Source organism: Alligator sinensis, unplaced genomic scaffold, assembly GCF_000455745.1.
Source record: "Alligator sinensis unplaced genomic scaffold, ASM45574v1 scaffold1289_1, whole genome shotgun sequence".
In the NCBI taxonomy this organism is placed as follows: Eukaryota; Metazoa; Chordata; order Crocodylia; family Alligatoridae; genus Alligator; species Alligator sinensis.
This window is the reverse complement of record NW_005843360.1, coordinates 67,250-77,381: the sequence shown is the minus strand read 5'-3', so window position 1 is coordinate 77,381 and position 10,132 is coordinate 67,250. Positions and strand designations below refer to the sequence as shown.

The window sequence follows — 10,132 nt, the reverse complement described above, 5'->3', positions numbered from 1 at the left end:
CTCTTTCCTGCTTATGCAGGGGGTCGGACTCGATGATCTATTGAGGTCCCTTCCGACCCTAACATCTATGAATCTATGAATCTATAAAGATTCGCTAAAGGTAAATTGGCAAACTGGTCACTAGTCAACTCAAGAATACTTTAGAAATTGTCATGGAATATTAAACTAACAAGTATCCAGTCTGTTTTCTTCCAGCACAATATATTGGTGCACCTCTATTTTATAGTGGCACAAGTTTCCCTTTTATACTCTCTCATATTAGAGTTTCCTAGTAGCTATCCATGCTAAGCATCTCACTTTCCTTGACATAAATGCCATTTTCATATCCATATCTGATGAAGCTTCCTTTCCTGCTCCTAGCCTACATCAAATTAGCCTCCTCATTCTTTCCTCAGAAACAGTTCCTCTAAATGCTTTACGAATCCCCTTGCATTTTTCAAGGGTTTCCTATCAACTTACAGTTTAATCATCTTTTTTTTTTTTAAATCTCAGCATACCCAAAAATGGACAGAAAAGCATATATGGTTGAGGAATGGAGAACAAGAATTTTTCATGTACCTTAGTAATGGCTACTGCTGCTTGTTTTTATAACCAGAGAAGTTGGTGCTGGTAAGGAAATGACAATGCAATTACAGAAGCAGTTTTTCATGAGGTGTTAGCGTGTGCAAGGACAGAAGTACAAACACTCCCATATTAACTGAATTCTTCCCTGCTTTCTGAAGGGCTGAGTTGTCAGCAAAAGACAATGTAGGGGCTGCTTTCCATCTTATAGAGCAGAGATGGACAAAATGGCAGATCCAGGGCATGCAGGCAGTGGATCACAGCTCTGCTCCTGCTCCAGACCATGCAGTCACTGCTGCAAGATCCCAGCCCTGGAGCAGCTCTCCGCCTAGCTGCACACCCTGCCAACACTGCTGGGGCCGGTCTTCATGGAAACCCTGGTTACACGCTGCCACAGCCCCACTGGTCCTGGGATCTCCATGAAAACCAGTCACAATGACATGGGCAGGGGCTGCTGGGAAATGGAGTCTGTTGCGGGCCCAATCTAGCCCATGGGCCAGACTTTGCCCACCCCTGTAACAGAGGATCTTGATACAGTTCAAAAAGTTTCCCCACTGAGCTTGCAAGTTGGTTCTGCATTTCTAAATTAATCCCTCTTAGAAAGTACATTAGGAGTGATGTTGTAGCTGTGATGATCCAGAAAACGATAGCTGCAAGGTTTATTGTGTCCATCTTTTGCCGTGTCAGATTTTTTCCCCTTGAACCTGAAGAATACATTAAATTCAAAAGGTTGTCTAAGTCTACCCCAATCATGAAGCTGACCAATAAAAAGATATCACCCACAAAAATCCTTGCCTCTCTCTCTCACACACACCAACTTCCACTCACCTTTGGACAATGCCTAAAAAGGCTGCAGACAAATTCATCCCTGAACCTGCTGGATATACTTCTGGGCCTAACACCAAATCCAACCTGGGAGCTCAAAACTCAAAGTACAAACCATGGTACTGCCTCTTTCATCCACTCATTATTAGTTTTTGACTGCAATAGCAGAGCATGCCCAATTTGGCATTCAATAGCTACATCTGATATGCATGGGAGGGCCAGAATAAATTTGCTAATTTGCTACCTGGACCAGGGCCTTAAACTGTCATGACACATTTGTTCAGTAACATTTCACAAACTTCAGACTTCAAGAGTCTCCCTGCTGAATATAACCACAGCCCTTGACATTCCTAGCACTACTTCTCCTATTGAACCAGCAGAGCTGTGGACTTCTTTTCAAGGCCTTATTTACCATTTTTAAATATATTTAAAAATGACAAGACATTGATCTTAACCACTTCATCCCCTACTGGCTGTGTAAGCATTGAAAAGGTTTCTTCAAATACCTCTAGAGGTACAAGCCTTAAATTATTTTATCACACATAAAATTACATCTAGAACTCTTAAGTGATTGGACAAACCATTTGAAGACTATTCCCGAGTGTGTTTCTGTAGGTAAAGGCAGAATCAATGACGTTGTAATTAACCCACATAGACACATTTATCACCCAAATACTTATCCAGCTTTGTGAACAATTTTGGAGCCTGTGCAAAGCCTCACATTGCCAGGACTACACTGTAATCAGTGTCCAAGCTAACCAATCAGCTAACTCAACCATAGACTCATTTCTTCACCTGTCATCTCTGGAAGTCAAACCTGAGATTTAGGAGGAAATCTGGCCACTTTGCTTTAAAAGACAGATGATCATGAAGTGGTAATCATTTGAAGCATTTTGTTTCTTATTCTCCAATGCCCCCACTACCATTAAGGAGACAAGACTACTTTTCCTTGGTTAACTTTGAGAAAAGTTGAAATGCATTGTGCATCTCTTAATTGTAATGCAGTTCTTTGTACAGTATACATTCAACAGCTAGGATTTCCACTGATCTAGGTTCATCTCATGCTTTACACTAAAGGATTACATTTCCAGGAAGGAATTACAGTTCAACAATGATGTGTTTTTTCCACTGAAGCAGAATTTGTGCACTGTTTTCTAACTGGAATTCTCAGTGATTATGATATAATCTACAAGAAGACATTGTAAGAACTCCTTATCTAAAAGACTACTTCAGAGAATTTAACCTGTGCCTACAAAATAACCACCACCTCCCTTGCGACCGAACCATTTCTTGCTAATTGCCCTCTTAAATGTTGCTCTATTTGTACCAGTCAAAAAACGTTTTGAAAATTGTAATTCTGACATTGCTCATCAACAGGGATCCGGGTTTTCTGTTTGCCATGGAAAAACACAGTAAAACAGATTTTCTCATTTTAAGGAGAAAAACACAGATAAAAACATGGAAGCTGGTGGGCTTCCCCTTGCAAGGAACTGGGGGGAGAGACATGAGGGCAGTCAAGCAGAGGGTGCCACATGTATGTACATGTGCACACATATATGTGACAGCCAGCCAGCGTGGAGAGCAGCTACCCACAGGTAAGAGAGTGAGGGGATTAAAGTCCCAATAGAGAGGGAGGGAGATGGGCAAGGCTGGGCGCACTGCCCAGTCAATGCAGTACGTGGGGCCTGGGGCTTGGGCAGGAATGAGCAGCTGCAGGGCCCAGCTGGGGAGCGGGACAGAGCCATGGATAGCTCATCTAGGGGGCTGGCTCCCCACCACTGCTGGGCGTCCACTCTGGCAGGGTTGGGAAGGCAAGGGGCTATGGGTGAGGAGTGAGGGGCACCAGCAGGGCCAGGGGGCTGTGGGCTGAGAGTGAGCGGTACCGGCAGGGCCATGGGGCTGTAGGTGGGGAGTGTAGGGCACTGGCAGGGCCGGGGGAACGACAGCAATGAGGAGCATCAGAAGGGCCAGGGTGCTTTAGATGAGGAGTGAGGGGCACCAGCAGGGCCAGTGGGATGTGGGTCAGGAGTGATGGTCACCGGCGTGGCTGGGGGCTACGGGTCAGGAGTGAGGAGCACTGGCAGGACTGGGGGTTGGGAGTGAGGGGCACTGGCATATCAAGGCTGCTCCGATGGGCTCCAACCTGCCACTACTGGGTACACATCTTACACAAGACTCTTGCTGTTATTATTCACCAATTGCTCTGGAGCTGAGATATATATATATATATATAGAGAGAGAGAGAGAGAGGCATTTCATTTTAATCAGGGAAAAAAACAGAAGGGTGGGGGGGTTAAGCAGAGAATTTGCAGTTTTTAAACAGAGAAAACCAGGATCCCTGCTCATCAATAGCTACTCAAACCAAATTTAATTGGATTTGACAAACAGGTAAAAACTGTGTTCAAAACTCCTTAAAAAAATGTATTTGAGACTTAATGAGATGCAGTATTAAATGGTTTACTAGAAAACAAACAGGATCTCTTGTTTTCCTTTCACCCCTAAACTCTAATTCTACCAAAACACTGGTGGATCTGAAACCCTGAGCTAATGACCTGAAAATTAAAGAATATCATCCTTTATTACAACACTTATACTAATATTACAAAAAACCTGAAACAAAAAGACAAAAAAAAGTAATGTTGAACTGTTCTAATTTTCTGGGCCAATCTCATGTGTACCATCAAGTCTTGTCTATAGTGGGAACCCTCAACAATCTCAGTCAAAGGGAACCAATTGTTTGAGTGGCTCCCCTGTTGCAAGCTTTTAACACAGACAGTAGGTGCTATTTGGGCTGAGAGACCTCTTCTCTCATACAGTGCAAATAAGAATTTCACTCATTTCCTGTAGAGGTTTGTAAGACAGCGGACACAGCAATGGATGTGATCAGGAAAAGAAAAACATAGATAACAGCTTGTAGTACAGCCAGTTCCTACACTTTCATCTCAAACTTGCAATATTCCATCATTATCTTAAATTCTATCATCTGGAGCAAGGGGAAATGGGGGACTCTGCACTTCCAGGTTGCAAAGAAAAGCCCTGAAAATGTGACCCTTTAAGAACTACTCAAAAACAAGAACCCACAGTTTTTCAAGCAAAAGACACGGTAGGGCTGGGAGAGGGGGCAAAGAGGGGCAAATCATGATTTTTGAATACTTGTGTTGGGAACATTGATTTGAGCTAGTTCATGAAAAAACCACATTGCTGTGTTTGTATCTTATTTGTGTAACAGGAGGTGTTAGTAAAGACTTTTCAAATATAGCATCATTTTCTAAATATAAACAGATCCTTAAAGATGATAATGGAAGGGAACCATATCCTGAAATATGAAATGAGAAAAGCTGCCCAAAGCCTCAGCTTTCCTGTAAACGGTGGTTGTGCTTGTATTTAAGTACAAAAATCATACAGTACAAAACTACCTCTAGGCTCTTAAAATGATACGTATCCAAATAGTTTCCTGATATTAGTGACCTATCTAGGGACTGAGAACCATGGTTCCTGGTTTCTGAATCCATTACCACCATGAACCTGATATATGTCCTCAGACAAGACACTTACCTCGTTGCCTAACTTAAACCTATATGAAAGGAGTACTAAACACTGTTTCAAACTAGAATTATCAGCTTTATTATTATTTAAAGCACAGATATTTTCAGATGATGGGCCCTATAGAAAAGCACAAAATACATTACAGTTTATATCAGTGACTAACCAGAGCAGGGAAAACTAACATTGAATTAACCATTCCTCTGAAATCCTTTCCTCCTCCTCTGATCCCTCAACTGGATGCACACATGCGTATTACTACAGCAGATGGATGCATTCTGTAAGATCAATCCTGACACAGAATTGGCACACCTTATAAACCTAGCTTTGCACCATCAAAACTAGAAGCAAGGTGATAAAGTTGTCCTAGGTTGCTCTCGAGGCACTCCCACTGCTGCTCTCAACCTCCAGTGGCAGAGAGGGGGAAAGAGCCAAAATTTCCCTGTCCTGAAATACAAGTCTTCAAATATCTATTGATAGAAACTTTAAAATAAAGTCCCAGTAAATCAGACAAAAGGCTCTAGAGGCAGCTGACACGCCGCATCACTGTTTCAAATACTTATGTCAGTTAAAGATCAGAGAGTGGACATGACATCCACTACAAAGGCTGGTCAATGATATTCCAAGTGTTACACGAGCAGAATCTGGTGGTGGTTAAAGCTACCTGAATTTCAGGCTACTACAGAAAACTCACTAGAGAGATAAAGCAAACTTAAGCAGCTAGATTTTCAACACAGCCAAAATCCAAGGGCACTTTTACACATGCTCTGACGTGTTCTGATTAGACCACGTTGGAGCAGACTCGATTAATCGAGTGTACTGGAGCATGCTAATCAGAAAGTTTCAGCATGCTGCAGGGTCTCATGTATTCAGTGGCCCCTCATTTCAAAATGGCAGCAGGGTGCTTTAACTAAAGCTTGTGCAAGCTTTAGTTAAACCACCACCGCCATTTTGAAATGTGGGATGCTGCTCCCGAGAGGCCCTGCCCTCCCCCCTGGAGCACGTGTACAGATGCCCCAAATGCTTAAGCAAACCATTTGAGTTTCCTTAAAAGCATATTAGAACTCTAATGAAAATTATGAATATTTCAGTCCCTTACTGATTTTCGTTTACTTCGTTTTTCCTTCAAATCCCTGCCACAAATACCTCAAAATAACTTGTATGATCACATTTTGGCACTCCATGTTCCAATTCAGGGTAAGCAGTGAGGGTGGAAAACAGAAGACATTTATCTGAACATATTAAAAATTTGGAATGGCTCTATTCCAAACATTTTGGCAATAATTTTGAGCTGAATTTGTACTTAACCTAAATCAATTTGCCCACGCATACACCCCCTTCCCTTAACCAGTCTAGAATAAGCATGTATGTTATTTATATGTTGAATGTTCTTATAACCACTACTCAGGGAGACGTGTCCGCACAGAAGCAATGAGCACTCACAATCCCCAGCACACCGTGGCTATGTAAAGCGTTTTGCCATTTTTTCACCTCCTGACTTGGACCCCAGAAAGCAGCTTCTGTAGTAACTTACAGTTGGCTAAAAAAGGCCACTGAAAAAAGGCCTATCCACACGGTTAAAAGGGTTTTTTTCCAATCCGAGGAAAGCAAGAGATCATTAATGGAATTATAGCAAAATCAGATTAATTTCTCAATATGCAAAGTTGACTCGCACTGACTTTGTGAGCACCCTGGTCTTAATCCATCCAGCCTTGTTTATAACATATTCTATGGGAAATACAGCACCCAGACAAGTAATTTGAAAAACCTTTTTTGTTCTTTCAACTCCCAGAATGTCTCAGGGGAAAAACAATCATTTAAAATATTTTCCTTGGGTGGAGTCTTAATCTGTAGAACTGTTCTTTTAAAGAACCAAACCACTGAATAGGGCAATATTCAGTGCTCTTCATAGAGCAATAATATTCTCTATAGCTAATATGTTACCTATCTTGCTTTTCAGACACCTTTGTTGAGGTAGAACACCAAGAAAGCTACAACTGCCAGGTTCAAATGAGGCTCTGACCTATTACTAGCTAGATAATTCCCCGCTGTGCACAGATTTGTAATCTGCCCTGCAAACCAGATCTGGCCTAGATGCAAATCAAGAATTTTAGACCCTAGCAAACCACGCTGCTTTTATAGCAGTCCCAGATAAAAGAGGAGTACAGGAGATTTCAAATATTTTTTTAAGTCTCCTGGAAGGCAAGAACAGATAAAAATCTTTCAAGAAAAAAATGTATTGCCTTCCCAAGACTTACTCCATGTATATAAAATATGTTATATGTATCCTACTGTATAAGGGCATACACTTTGAAGTAAGATTAAGGTTACATTTCAATTCTGTTGAGTCGGAAAATGAACAATTTAGTATTTGCACAACAATCTTAGTTTATTCAAAGTGCGTGTATTTTCTTTGCTGAAGTATATTTAATAGTACAACTAGTATTCCCACAAATTCTGAAATGTGCATTTCTTCTCTTTGGAATGTTTAAAATGGTTATATTAACACGACACTCATGCAAGTGTTGCTGTTTGTTTATTTCCCTGGATATGTTTAATAAAGATGCTTCAAAACTAGCAATTTACACAGATTTTAGTCTGCACTTCCACGCTGAACTGCATAGCTAAAAGCAACACAGCTGTAGAGATGCACAAGTACATGATACTGATATTTCATTATCTTAGTTTGTAATACTTTAGGTAACTGCCTAATAAAAACTATTCTCATAAAAGGATACCACTAATTTTCATTGACTTGTCTGTCCTTTTCTTAAAGCAACACCACCGCACACAAAATTTATTTTGAAGACTTCCTCAGTCATAACAGTAACTTGGAACGAAGTCTTAAAATTCTGACCCTATGAAGAAAGGAGTTTAGATTAGGTTAAAATTAGGGCTCATTTCCATATTTGGCTCTACTGCTAGCTGCTGCTACATTCTTTCTTCCCCAGTGGTACACTGCTGACTGTACTATTTCCACTACAAAAGAGCCTCCTCCATCCTATTCCCATGGTCTTACCCAGTCTTCTCTGTAGGTCCCAATTCTACTCTCTCTCAACAAATCACCGCTCTTGGTGGCAATGAAGCCAACAAGTTGCATGATGAAAAAGATCATGCCAGCTGTTAATCTGCGCCTGTGTGAATCACTCCCAACTACAAAACAAAAGGTACAATTTCCCATGCGTGTCTATATATTTATAGACACACACACTAGTTGTGAGGCAACCAGTCACAGCCAACCTTCTAAATTAGGAGGAAGACAGCTGCATGAGTAGAAGGGGTAGAAGCAGGAGTGCTGAAAAAAGGAAGTGTGAAAGAAGTTAAAGTTGTGCCCACAAAGTAGTAGTTAGATTCCCCTGATTTCCAATACCATTTATAGAATCCTTTTATGACACATTTCCCATCTAAAAGTAAGGAAGAAATAAAAAACTTCATGTAACAAAACTAATTTTGGGGGGAGGGAGCAGAGCCATAGATGGTCACAGACTAGTAGTTACATTCAGGAAGGAAGCAATCTTCAGAAACTTACAACAATATCTAAATATCTTTATGGTCACAAAATAAAACTAGGCAGATACTAAATGTCACTTACCAGTACGAGTAATAGGCTAAAGCCAGTACAATCAGTGTAACACAAATTCCAGTTAGCAAACATATCCCTGGCTGGTTTACCAACATCTTCTTAATGTATTTGTTTCTGTTTATTAAAAAAGGAGGAAGGAGGAGGTAAACAAAATAGGAAAAACAAAGACAATGCAAGCCTGCTTGGAAAGTAAATCAGGATTGGTAAAGAGGAGGGATTATGATGACAAAAGCACATCGAGGTAAATCTGGAAGCCTCACAATTACTAAAATCTCCCTCCTCAGCAAGAGCAGAAATTCTCCTACACATAAAGAGTGGCACCCAACAGTTACTCTGAGTTTACAAAGCTCCTTTCACTTGAAGGAATAAAAAAGCACTGATAATAGAGGTGTTAAAGTTGACTAATATTAAAATTGGAAAAAACGCTTCTATAAAAAAACACTGTCAGACCTTGTTGCTGTAGCCCTCTGTCCTAATCCAATAATCTTCTTACGACAAATTACCATGCTACAACCAACTAGATTCGCTTGCACTGTGTAGCACGCATGTTCCACACTGGTTTTTTTGCACTTTTCTCTCTCCACCAAGTTAGTGAAAGACACATCTGAACATTTAATAAAAACAAGTTCTGCCCACCTAGCAAGTCTTACTTTCATTTATATCAATAGAAAGTTCTTAAAAAGTTTAAGGACACCAAGCACTAGAGAAAGGAGAGAAGGAATTTGGTCTGTCATTGGCAGAATAAGTGCCTAAAGGCCATGAAGGCTTCAATAACTGTGACGGGACAAGTACTTATGTTTCCATAGGATACAGAACTGGATTTTTGTAAAAACTGGGGAAGAACTCAGATGCCATAGGCTGAAGGGAAGTTAAGACTCTGATGTCGTTAGGTCTCTGTTGTGACTGATTCCCTTACCCTTCTCCCAAGAGTACGGACAAATGAACATTATAGTAAAATAAAAGGATATGGAGATTCTTGCAGAGCAGCTGGCACACAGGAACTGTCCATGTGCATTCTCACCCCATAGTAAATGGTAAAACTAATCCCTGCTGGATTTGGCCCTCCTTCACTGAGAGTAAACTACAAGGATTCCAATTTTACAGGGAAAAAACAGAAACATTAATGGCTGCTCTGAAGCAACTGATGCAAAGTAAGTACCCATTCCCACTTACCTTGCTCTAATTTCTTTTTGTGATTAGCTTAAATGAAGAGGCTAAGGGTAAGAAACACGAACATGACAACATAGGGAAGGCTGCACTATAGCTAGCCACAGTAGATCCAGGGTGCCAAGCTTCAGGGCCACAGGCCAAATCCAGTCTGCACAACTGTTTCATCTGTGTGCTGGTACTCCTGAAGGTTACTGGAGGTTAGGGGGCAAAGCTAGCGAGGTGTGGCCTGTCACAGAACTTGGGGTCCCTGAACCCTGAAGGACATGGACATTTGTGGCAGGGGGACAAGCGAGTGTTGTGCAGATACAAACATTGCCTGCTCCCGGACCTGTGGATCTGGCCTGAGAGGAGTTCCCAGAGTCCAAATCCAGCCAAGGGCAAGTCTGACAGACCTGCTCTAGATCTTCTGTGGATTAATAAAGGAATCATTTAGAGACTAAGGAGAAGAGA

The 10,132-nt window shown here is 41.2% G+C and overlaps 1 protein-coding gene across 2 annotated transcripts in view; it reads right to left on the bottom strand.

The window, feature by feature from the left end:
• The window catches only part of AGPAT3 (1-acylglycerol-3-phosphate O-acyltransferase 3), a 58,134-nt gene extending 49,513 nt beyond the window's left edge, over window positions 1-8,621 (bottom strand). For both annotated transcript variants that reach the window (XM_006038455.3, XM_025194966.1), the window contains exon 1: window positions 8,522-8,621. The gene's annotated coding sequence lies outside the window, so the exon portion shown is untranslated. The remainder of the gene's footprint in view (window positions 1-8,521) is intronic.
• Between the last annotated feature and the right edge of the window lie 1,511 nt (window positions 8,622-10,132).